At 44.6% G+C, this 9,935-nt stretch overlaps 4 non-coding genes across 4 annotated transcripts; all 4 read right to left on the minus strand.

Moving 5' to 3' along the window:
- Window positions 1–515: 515 nt before the first annotated feature.
- On the minus strand, window positions 516–678 carry LOC145416557 (U1 spliceosomal RNA). The gene has a single exon (XR_013900289.1). It is a non-coding gene; the product is annotated as a U1 spliceosomal RNA (small nuclear RNA).
- Window positions 679–2,912: 2,234 nt separating this feature from the next.
- LOC145416558 (U1 spliceosomal RNA) lies at window positions 2,913–3,075 on the minus strand. The gene has a single exon (XR_013900290.1). It is a non-coding gene; the product is annotated as a U1 spliceosomal RNA (small nuclear RNA).
- Window positions 3,076–6,368: 3,293 nt separating this feature from the next.
- On the minus strand, window positions 6,369–6,531 carry LOC145416559 (U1 spliceosomal RNA). The gene has a single exon (XR_013900291.1). It is a non-coding gene; the product is annotated as a U1 spliceosomal RNA (small nuclear RNA).
- A 1,852-nt stretch (window positions 6,532–8,383) lies between these two features.
- Window positions 8,384–8,546, minus strand: LOC145416561 (U1 spliceosomal RNA). Its single transcript, XR_013900292.1, has one exon. It is a non-coding gene; the product is annotated as a U1 spliceosomal RNA (small nuclear RNA).
- Between the last annotated feature and the right edge of the window lie 1,389 nt (window positions 8,547–9,935).

The following is a 9,935-nucleotide window of genomic DNA, read 5'->3' on the forward strand; positions in this document are numbered from 1 at the left end:
CGATTTACATTAGACCAGTGTCCATTTATCTGTTTATTTCACCACGACAGGCTATCCTTCATCTGGAAACTGTACAACTAATATGGAGGAAGTCTATCTATCTATCTATTGCCAGACGCCTCAATCCCGTTTGGGGTGGCCACAAACAAATCGCCTCCAAGTCGCCCTGTCCCCCGCCATTTCACTCCCCTGTTCCCAACTCACACACCCCTCTTTCATATGCCTTTCCACCCCATCCCTTCATCTCATCCTCGGCCTCCCCCTCCCTCTTTCCCCCTCCACCTCACTCACATACACTCTCTTCGTCAGTCTTTCACCCTCCATCCTCTCCACATGGCCAAACCACCTCAGTGTGTTCCTTATAACGCTTCCTATCACATCCACATCAACACCACTTAATATGATCCTAAATACCTCTGAAGCAACACGAACAGAGGCAAATCTTGCTGAAAATTTAATTCATATTGAATTTTGGTGCTCCAGAATCCACGCACCAATTCGCTGATGTATTATTATGGGGGATAGCGCGAACGCAGTCCCCCGCTACCAAAAATTGCGCACTCGAGTTAACCACATTTGGGTTAATCGCAGGGGTCAGCACCGCCGGAGTGCAATGGTGGGCCTCGCCCTGGGAGAACCGCCTTCGTGATCACGGTATCTCCTGTGCCAGGTAAGTATGCTGCCTCGACCAGCGCGCGGACCCAGACCCTCCAACGCTGACTACTTCATTTGAGAGTCAATGGGTTATAGAAATAATCATTAATTTCATCTCGCTATCTTTATTTTGAATGGCATAAAGCTACAATTTCACTATTCAAATAAAGAATCTTTGCACATTCAGCCGCATTCACAAGTGTTATGCTGGGTGTTTTTAAGTCGACTTCTCGTCCTAAGAACACCAGCTACTGAGCGGGGTCCTCTTTCCGGACCGGAAGTAAAGCACCCACAGAGGAACAGGACATAAAAACCAAGCAGTACACCTTAACACATCTATTACCTTAACTCTGACACCGTGACAATATACACAAAGAGATATTGGATACTTGTAAAAGACAGGGAACACAGAATTAGCCTTTAATACAATGGATAAGATTACACACACACAGTAAGTCACTCTTCACTTGTACAGGAATATTTAGTATTGATATTACAGTACCCGAATAATACACTTTGGCAGAGATGGCGTTTAAATCACTGAGTATGTTTCACTAGGGGAGGACGTGACCAGGAGTGGGGGAAACGAATAGTACCATAAGTGGGTAGAATGCGGGTCGCGTCACTTGCGGGAGTTACTTAGGCACAGTAGCGCAGGATCACAGGTTTCTGATGAACCCCGCACGCACGTGCTCTAACCCACGTTTTCTTTACGCCCTCCTGTATACGGTCTTTTCTGTTCTGCCAAGTATCGGGTCACTGTGCACTGAATAGGTCTATAGTTATTCACGTATCATTCGGGCCTTACTCTGTTCTCTGTCACTGTACACTACTGTGGTGATTGTTCACTGTATCAAAGTCACTACGTACCCGTATTTTCTTTGGGTATCACCTACTGCGCGTCCTGGGCGTGAGAGAGGGGCCCTACGGGGAGCCCTCCTGTAGGGGGCAGCGCACTGTCCGTAGAGGCGTCATTGCCTGGGTGGTAGTCGTCGTTGGGGTGCAGGGAGGACTTCCGCTCTGGGGGCCTCGACCTGAGAGGCGGTCCTCACACTGGGGCCGCGCCGATGGGGTGCAGGGAGGCCCTCCGGTCTGGGGGCCTCGACCTGTGGGGTGGCCCTCGGGACTGGGGCCAAACAGCTGCAGGAGGCGGGCCTGGCGCCTCTGGCTCCTAGGGGAGAGAGAGCCTGGGTTGTCTGGGCCTGGGGACTGCTGGTCCATATTATGACATCCCCCCAAAAAGGTGACTTATAGAGGCCACACCGTGTCTATTCAAAAAAAATTATAATAAAGAGGCAGTGCTATTGGTTGAAAACAGCTGGGTGTTCACGCCTTAACAAGAAAATTTCCTCAAAACCACATGATGCTTTCCCCAGTATCATCTGATCCAACCAAAAGCAGTCGTCCAAAATAAATGAGTCAATAATTTCAGAACCGATGCACGGGTGGAATATAGTAGCAGTGTGGTGAGGAAAAGAGTTCTTGGAAAGACTATGACAAATGTGGCGAAACGCAGTACAAGAAAGGGGCGTGTGGTGCGTGGGAGTTGCATACAGAAACTATTCTTTTAACCTCCCACAAAGTCCCATTCCCCTTCACTTTTGACAGGGCGTTCTGAGAGCACTGTTTCAAGGGTCACACCTACTGTAGATGAACAGACAGTATTCACACACCAAAACCTAGACCAAAACCAAGACAGCGATTTTGGCGAGTATTATGTCACAATTTTCGCCAATTTTGGTAACAATCTTGAATATAGTGATGCCAGAACAGGAAATCAGGCCATCGTGTGGTAACAGCATTCCATCGTGTGTTGGGTTAGCCGCATGGTCCACGCGATTTACATTAGACCAGTGTCCATTTTCAGCTTATTTCACCTCGGGAGGCTATCCATCTGGGACGCTGACCCTCTGTGTGTAAATAACATGGAGAATGTATCACTTAATATCAGCCAAATACCTCTGAAGCAAGAGTGATTGACATTAATCTTGTTCGGAACTGAATCCATACTGAGTCTCGGTGCTCAAGAAGGCGGGGATCTGCCCGTCAGTCAGTATGTTGAGTCAAGATATTCTTATTTTTTAGTTCCTTTTTTCCTCTCTCGAAAATGCGTATCAAGTCTGCAAAGTGGAGACTGGTCGTTACTGTTATGTTGAAAGCAACGTTCAAAAGGAAAGTCGCAGTACTTGAAATGGTAAACTCCTCCCACATCAAAGGTGTTTGCAAAATACACACACCAATTCGCTGATGTATTATTATGGGGGATAGCGCGAACGCAGTCCCCCGCTACCAAAAATTGCGCACTCGAGTTAACCACATTTGGGTTAATCGCAGGGGTCAGCACCGCCGGAGTGCAATGGTGGGCCTCGCCCTGGGAGAACCGCCTTCGTGATCACGGTATCTCCTGTGCCAGGTAAGTATGCTGCCTCGACCAGCGCGCGGACCCACACCCACCAACGCTGACTACTTCATTTGAGAGTCAATGTGTTATAGTAATATTAACTAAGTTTTATCTCGTTTTCTTTCCTCTTTGCAACTAAGAACTGTATTTTAATATTTATATATTGCTGCGTAACGACCTCTGAGGATTTTTTTTTCACATTTGGCCATCGGCACAAGAAGATGGAATATATTTAATATACACCATTTAGGTTTCTAATCAGTCAGAAGTAACAACGATTTTCAGAGAGGCAGAGACAACTATAGCATAATAATGTTTCACGAATTTAACATCTAAAACTGAGATAAATTGACAAAAATCGATGAAATCTGTTAACAGCTTTTCTGCATACTGTTTCTCATATACAGTACATTGCATAAGTTCTTCTCTTTGTCATTTTCCACCAAGCAAGCACCAGCTATATGTTACTATCCTTAGCCTTGAATCTCCCCACTCTGCTTCAAACAAGCAATGAAGAAGCAACCTATAAAACAGCATAGTCACTACTCTCAATTGAAATATCCAGGTAAGAAACATAGCTCACATCCTGACCGCCAAAGGAGTTTTTGATGCTTCAAAGAAAACTGTGATAATGGTCCAGGGGTAACCTCGAAACATTTACGATTGATTCCCCATCACAACTTGCATACGATTTTACAGAAGTAGACATAGGATGACTTTGCACTCCTTCCCTTGATCAAGAAAAAATATGCTGTAATTTTCGTCCCGGACCATAAAATTTATGTATGAGGTTAGAACAAGACAAAGAGAAAGATTCTACAGCCCCTTTGCCCTTTCTGTATATCAAAACCAGCGTGGCTTATACAACAGAGAATTGACAGTAATTGCGTTTGTTTATCTCGATCCAGATCCTGTTGTCTGTTTTCTCCCATTAGGAAGAATGGTTGTTGGTTCTTTGAAAGCAGTGATAAGAAACAGGGAAGTGAACATGGAAGTAAAAAAGGTTATTGTATGACAGAATTATGATACCAACAACGTTATGGAAGTGAAACCTGGACCTTTCTGGAGGGACTCGCCAAGAGTGTGAGCAGTGGAAATGCGTTATTTGAGAGAAGTGGGTTGTTTGAGAGGAGCCTGTGGAGTCACGTGGAGAGACAGGCTGACGAATGAGGATATAAAGGAGCGTTGTGGTGTGGATGTGGATGTGATAGGAAGCGTTATGAGGAACACACTGAGGTGGTTTGGCCATGTGGAGAGGATGGAGAGTGAAAGACTGACGAAGAGAGTGTATGTGAGTGAGGTGGAGGAGGGAAGAGGGAGGGGGAGGCCGAGGATGAGACGGAGGGATGGGGTGGAGAAGGTATATGAGAGAGGGGGGTGTGAGTTGGGAGCAGGGCAGTGAAATGGCGGGGGAACAGGGCGACTTGGAGGCGATTTGTTTGTGGCCACCCCAAACGGGATTTAGGCGTCTGGCAATAGATAGATAGATATGTGGAGTCGCATGGCGAGAGAGACTGACAAATAAGGAAGTGAAGGAGCATTGTGGTGTGGATGTGAGTGTAATGAAGTGAGTGAAGAGAAATACACTGAGGTGGTTTGGCCAAATGGAGAGGATGGAAAACCAGACTAACGAGGAAAGTATGTGAATGAGGTGGAGGGGGGGAGGAGGGAGAGGCCAAGGATGAGATGGAGGGATGGAGATTAGAGGTATATGAGAGAAGTGTGTGAGCTGCAGCAGGGCAGTGAAATGGCGGTGGACAGAGCTACATGGTGGCGATTTGTTTGTGGCCAACCCTTGCGGGATTTAGGGGTTTGCCAATAGACAGATAGAGGAATTTATTTTTGTGATATATTGAAACCTCCAATAACTGCAAAGATTTTGTGGGAGAGGCGGTGGCTGAATCGATAGAGGTGGCCTGCAGTCCTAATGAACCCAGGAACGAATCCCGGGTGGGACAGGGAACAGTTTAAAGATCTGAATTTCATAAAGGCGACTTTACTGGAAAACCAGCCGACACGTAAAAATACCCCCCGTTAGAAAATGTACAGAGAAGAATGACAAAAATGATACATGACGTCCGGAACCTGTCATATGAAGACAGACTGAAAAGACTAAGTCTGCATTCGCTAGAGAGGCGTAGAGTAAGGGGAGACTTAATTGAGGTGTTTAAGTGGATGAAGGGTATAAATAAGGGAGATATCAGCAAGGTACTTAAAGTGAACATACAGGATAGAACTAGAAATAATGGTTTCAAACTAGAAAAATTCCGTTTCAGTAAAAAAATAGGTAGAAATTGGTTTGGTAATAGAGTAGTAGACGAATGGAATAAGCTACCTAGTAAAGTAGTTGCTGCCTCTTCCATTGAGAGTTTCAAGCATAGGCTAGATAAGCATATGACTAATAAGGGGTGGATATAGAAAAAAGAAAATCTTATAACCAATACTAATTCATAATTTTTCCTTTTCAGGTTACACTATGATAGTCTCTATTCTCCTTTCACACTTTCCTGTAAAATGTCCACGCCAGTTTTTCTATACGGCGTGGTGTTCTTTCTGACTTTTTCCTGCCGGCTTCGGCTGGAGGGTTTGGAGGGCGGGGGAGAGCCTTCTTCTTTGCTATCCTTATCTCATTCTAGTAGTTCAGTTACTCTTCTAGGAGCTGCCTAGCATGGGCCAACCGGCCTACTGCAGTTATCCTCTCTTGTTATGTTCTTATGTACACCGGTCCTGTATGAGACAGCCTTCTGTGTGTTAGCGCCGAACTGGTGACATGTGGAGATGTGTAGGAGGACTACTGGACCTTGGAATAGGCTCTAATGCCTTTGGCCAAATAGGACATTAAAAAAAAAAAAAAAAAAAAAGTTAATACAATTCGGAACGTTTTGTGCCCCTGAACAACTGCTAGGAATATCAACGTTGCACCATCTGAACCACGGCCGTTGTTCAAGGTAGATGAAACAGCCAACACGTTCAGCTCTGCACACACACAGCCAGGAGACAGAACGTGTGTGCTGGGCAATCCCCAGGTCCTGTGCTCTCCCCTTATTATTTTTTAACCAGCCCATACCCCACTGACCGGGCTAATTCACTGGGTCGGTCAGGATCACTTGATGGTCGTGTATGGCCCGGCCTGCATTATAGGTGCAGGGAATCTTTAAACAACAACAACAGTTCTGCAAACTCGATCTTGCTCACTGATGAAATTTTGATGAGAATAACTAGGAAGTTGCAATGCAGGGAATGACACTCCTACATCAGGGCGGACTGCAATCCCCACAGACCCGGTACCTAATCATTACTAGGTGTTAAATTATGGGGGATAGCGCGAACGCAGTCCCCCGCTACCAAAAATTGCGCACTCGAGTTAACCACATTTGGGTTAATCGCAGGGGTCAGCACCGCCGGAGTGCAATGGTGGGCCTCGCCCTGGGAGAACCGCCTTCGTGATCACGGTATCTCCTGTGCCAGGTAAGTATGCTACCTCGACCAGCGCGCGGACCCACACCCACCAACGCTGACTACTTCATTTGAGAGTCAATGTGTTATAGTAATATTAGCTAAGTTTTAGCTCGTTTTCCTTCCTCTGTGCAACTAAGAACTGTTTTTTAATATTTATATATTGCTGCGTAACGACCTCTGTGGATTTGTTTTTCACATTTGGCCATCGGCACAAGAAGATGGAATATATTTAATCTACACCATTTAGGTTTCTAACCAGTCAGAAGTAACAACGATTTTCAGAGAGGCAGAGACAACTATAGCATAATAATGTTTGACCAATTTAATATCTAAAACTGAGATAAATTGACAAAAATCGATGAAATCTGTTAACAGCTTTTCTGCATACAGTTTCTTATGTACAGTACATTTTATAAGTTCTTTTCTTTGTCATTTTCCACCAAGCAAGAACCAGCTATATGTTACTATCCTTAGCCTTGCATCTCCCCACTCTGTTTCAAACAAGCAATGAAGAAGCAACTTATAAAACAGCATAGTCACTACTCTCAATTGAAATATCCAAGTAAGAAACATAGCTCACATTCTGATCACCTAAGGAGTTGTTGACGCTTCAAAGAAAACTGTGATAATGGTCCAGGGGTACCTCCGAAACATTTACGATTGATTCCCCATCACAACTTGCATACGATTTTACAGGAAGAAGTAGACATAGGATGACTTTGCACTCCTTCCCTTTATCAAGAAAAAATATGCTGTAATTTTCGTCTCGGACCATAAGATTTATGTATGAGGTTAGAACAAGACAAAGAGAAAGATTCTACAGCCCCTTTGCCCTCTCTGCATATCAAAACCAGCGTGGCTCATACAACAGAGAATTGACAGCAATTGCGTTTGTTTATCTCGATCCAGATCCTGCTGTCTGTTTTCTCCCATTAGGAAGAATGGTTGTTGGTTCTTTGAAAGCAGTGATAAGAAACAGGGAAGTGAACATGGAAGTAAAAAAGGTCATTGCATGACAGAATTGTGATACCAACAACGTTATGGAAGTGAAGCTTGGACCTTTCTGGAGGGACACGTTAAGAGTGAAAGCAGTGGAAATGCATTATTTGAGAGAAGCATGTGGAGTCGCATGGCGAGAGAGACTGACAAATAAGGAAGTGAAGGAGCATTGTGGTGTGGATGTGAATGTAATGAAATGAGTGAGGAGAAATACTTTGAGGTGGTTTGGCCAAATGGAGAGGATGGAAAGCCAGAGACTAACGAGGAAAGTATGTGAATGTGGTGGAGGGGGGAAGAGCGAGGGTCGAGGGAGAGGCCAAGGATGAGATGGAGGGATGGAGTGGAGAGGTATATGAGAGAAGAGTGTGAGGAGGACTACTGGGCCTTGGAATAGGCTCTAATGCCTTTGCTCAAAATGGGAAAAAAAAAAAAAAAGTTAATACAATTCGGAACGTTTTGTGCCCCTGAACAACTGCTTGGAACATCAACGTTGCCCCATCTGAACCACGGCCGTTGTTCAAGGTAGATGAAACAACCAACACATTCAGCTCTGCACACACACACCACAAAGCCAGCCAGGAGACAGGATGTGTGTGCTGGGCAATCCCCAGGTCCTGTGCTCTCCCTTTACTGTTTTTTAACCAGCCCATACCCCACTGACCGGGCTAATGTATGGCCCGGCCTGCATTATAGGTGCAGGGAATCTTTAAACAACAACAACAGCTCTGCAAACTCGATCTTGTTCACTGAAGAAATTTTGATGAGAATAACCAGAAAGTTGCAATGCAAGGAATGACACTCCTACTTCAGAGCAGACTGCAGTCCCCACAGACTCAGTACCTACTAAATTCATTACCTGGTGTTAAATTATGGGGGATAGCGCGAACGCAGTCCCCCGCTACCAAAAATTGCGCACTCGAGTTAACCACATTTGGGTTAATCGCAGGGGTCAGCACCGCCGGAGTGCAATGGTGGGCCTCGCCCTGGGAGAACCGCCTTCGTGATCACGGTATCTCCTGTGCCAGGTAAGTATGCTGCTTCGACCAGCGCGCGGACCCAGACTCGCCAGCGCCAAGAACTTCATTTTGATGCTAATATTTTTATGGTAATATTAATCTAGTACACTTTATAACTTTGCTTTATTAAGACACCTTGAATATTATTTGTTCTTCAAACTGTTGCATTACCATTTCGCAGAGAAAAGTTTTGTATTCAGCCAAGCACACAGCATTATAAGAGTGCTTGGTAAAACTGGCCTTAAATAATTCGGGGAACAAACTCGGTTTTTAGCAGAGACTGCCAACATATCTGGACAGTCTAACAGGAAAACACATGAGACGTCTTAACAGTCGTCCCATGAGAGTAGTCTGAAACTTCTTAACAGCAGTTTTGCCCTTCTTTCTTTTCCCCTCTTTCTCTCATCTCTTGCCCGTCTCTAACGATCAATCAATCATCTCCGATATGCCATTACTTCTCGCTCATTCTCATGCTGATCCTCTCTAACAGTTGCAAGCCGTAGAAATCACCACCATTCTCCTCGCCTATCCTGGTCATCACTGACTTTTCCTGATCGCTTGGATGAGTTAGACCAACAACGTTCACAGAAAACGTTGCCGATAGCCATTATAAATTCCCTCTACGAAATTATCAGGCTTACCAGGACTCCCAGCTAAATCTCGGGCAGTCATGATCCGGCAAACCACCCAGTAATTCATTATACAAAGTAGCCCGTAAATACATATAAATGCATATAATCGAGCTTTACTGGAAAAATTATGTGGTAATTTGTATGGAAGGAAACTATTCATGGCCAATGCGAAAATAGTTCCTGTAGCGCCAAAATTTCTTCGATTTTAGCCAAAATTGTTGGATGGCTTGGTCGATTCCTCCTGACAATGTACTGTACGTGATTACAGCACAAATAGCTAACGTCCAGGTAGGGTAAGGTCAGATTTAGTCGTGTTGTGAAGATAGTTTGTTGAACACTAGGTTTTCTCATGAGGCACGTCAGCACCACCGTATTTGGTTAAAATCCAACAAATACTTTATCATGGGCAGAACTAGTCTACTGTCTCAGTGAGGATAGTTTCGGCGAAGTGGGAATACTTTCGGTCACGTTACGAATAGTTTCATTGATTTTAGCCAAACTTGTGGTATGGGTTAGTAGAGTCCTCGTAACAACATCGGCGATTCCAGCACAACTGAAACGTCCAGTTTTTAGGATAAGGTCAAAGTTGTTCATATATGTAAAGAGGTAAAGAATGAGGATTTATCGAAACAAGATGTCTAGTTGTATCTATATTTCCATATTTTAGGCCAACAATTTAAACAACACCGATTCAGTTTTCCACATATATTCAAGTGGTAATTAAAGTGTATACAGTAAAGGTGGTAAATGGATGGGTGACAGGATGATGTACAT

This window comes from Coenobita brevimanus, chromosome 106 (assembly GCF_032717465.1).
Source record: "Coenobita brevimanus isolate Jiangsu-jjx chromosome 106, ASM3271746v2, whole genome shotgun sequence".
In the NCBI taxonomy this organism is placed as follows: domain Eukaryota; kingdom Metazoa; phylum Arthropoda; class Malacostraca; order Decapoda; family Coenobitidae; genus Coenobita; species Coenobita brevimanus.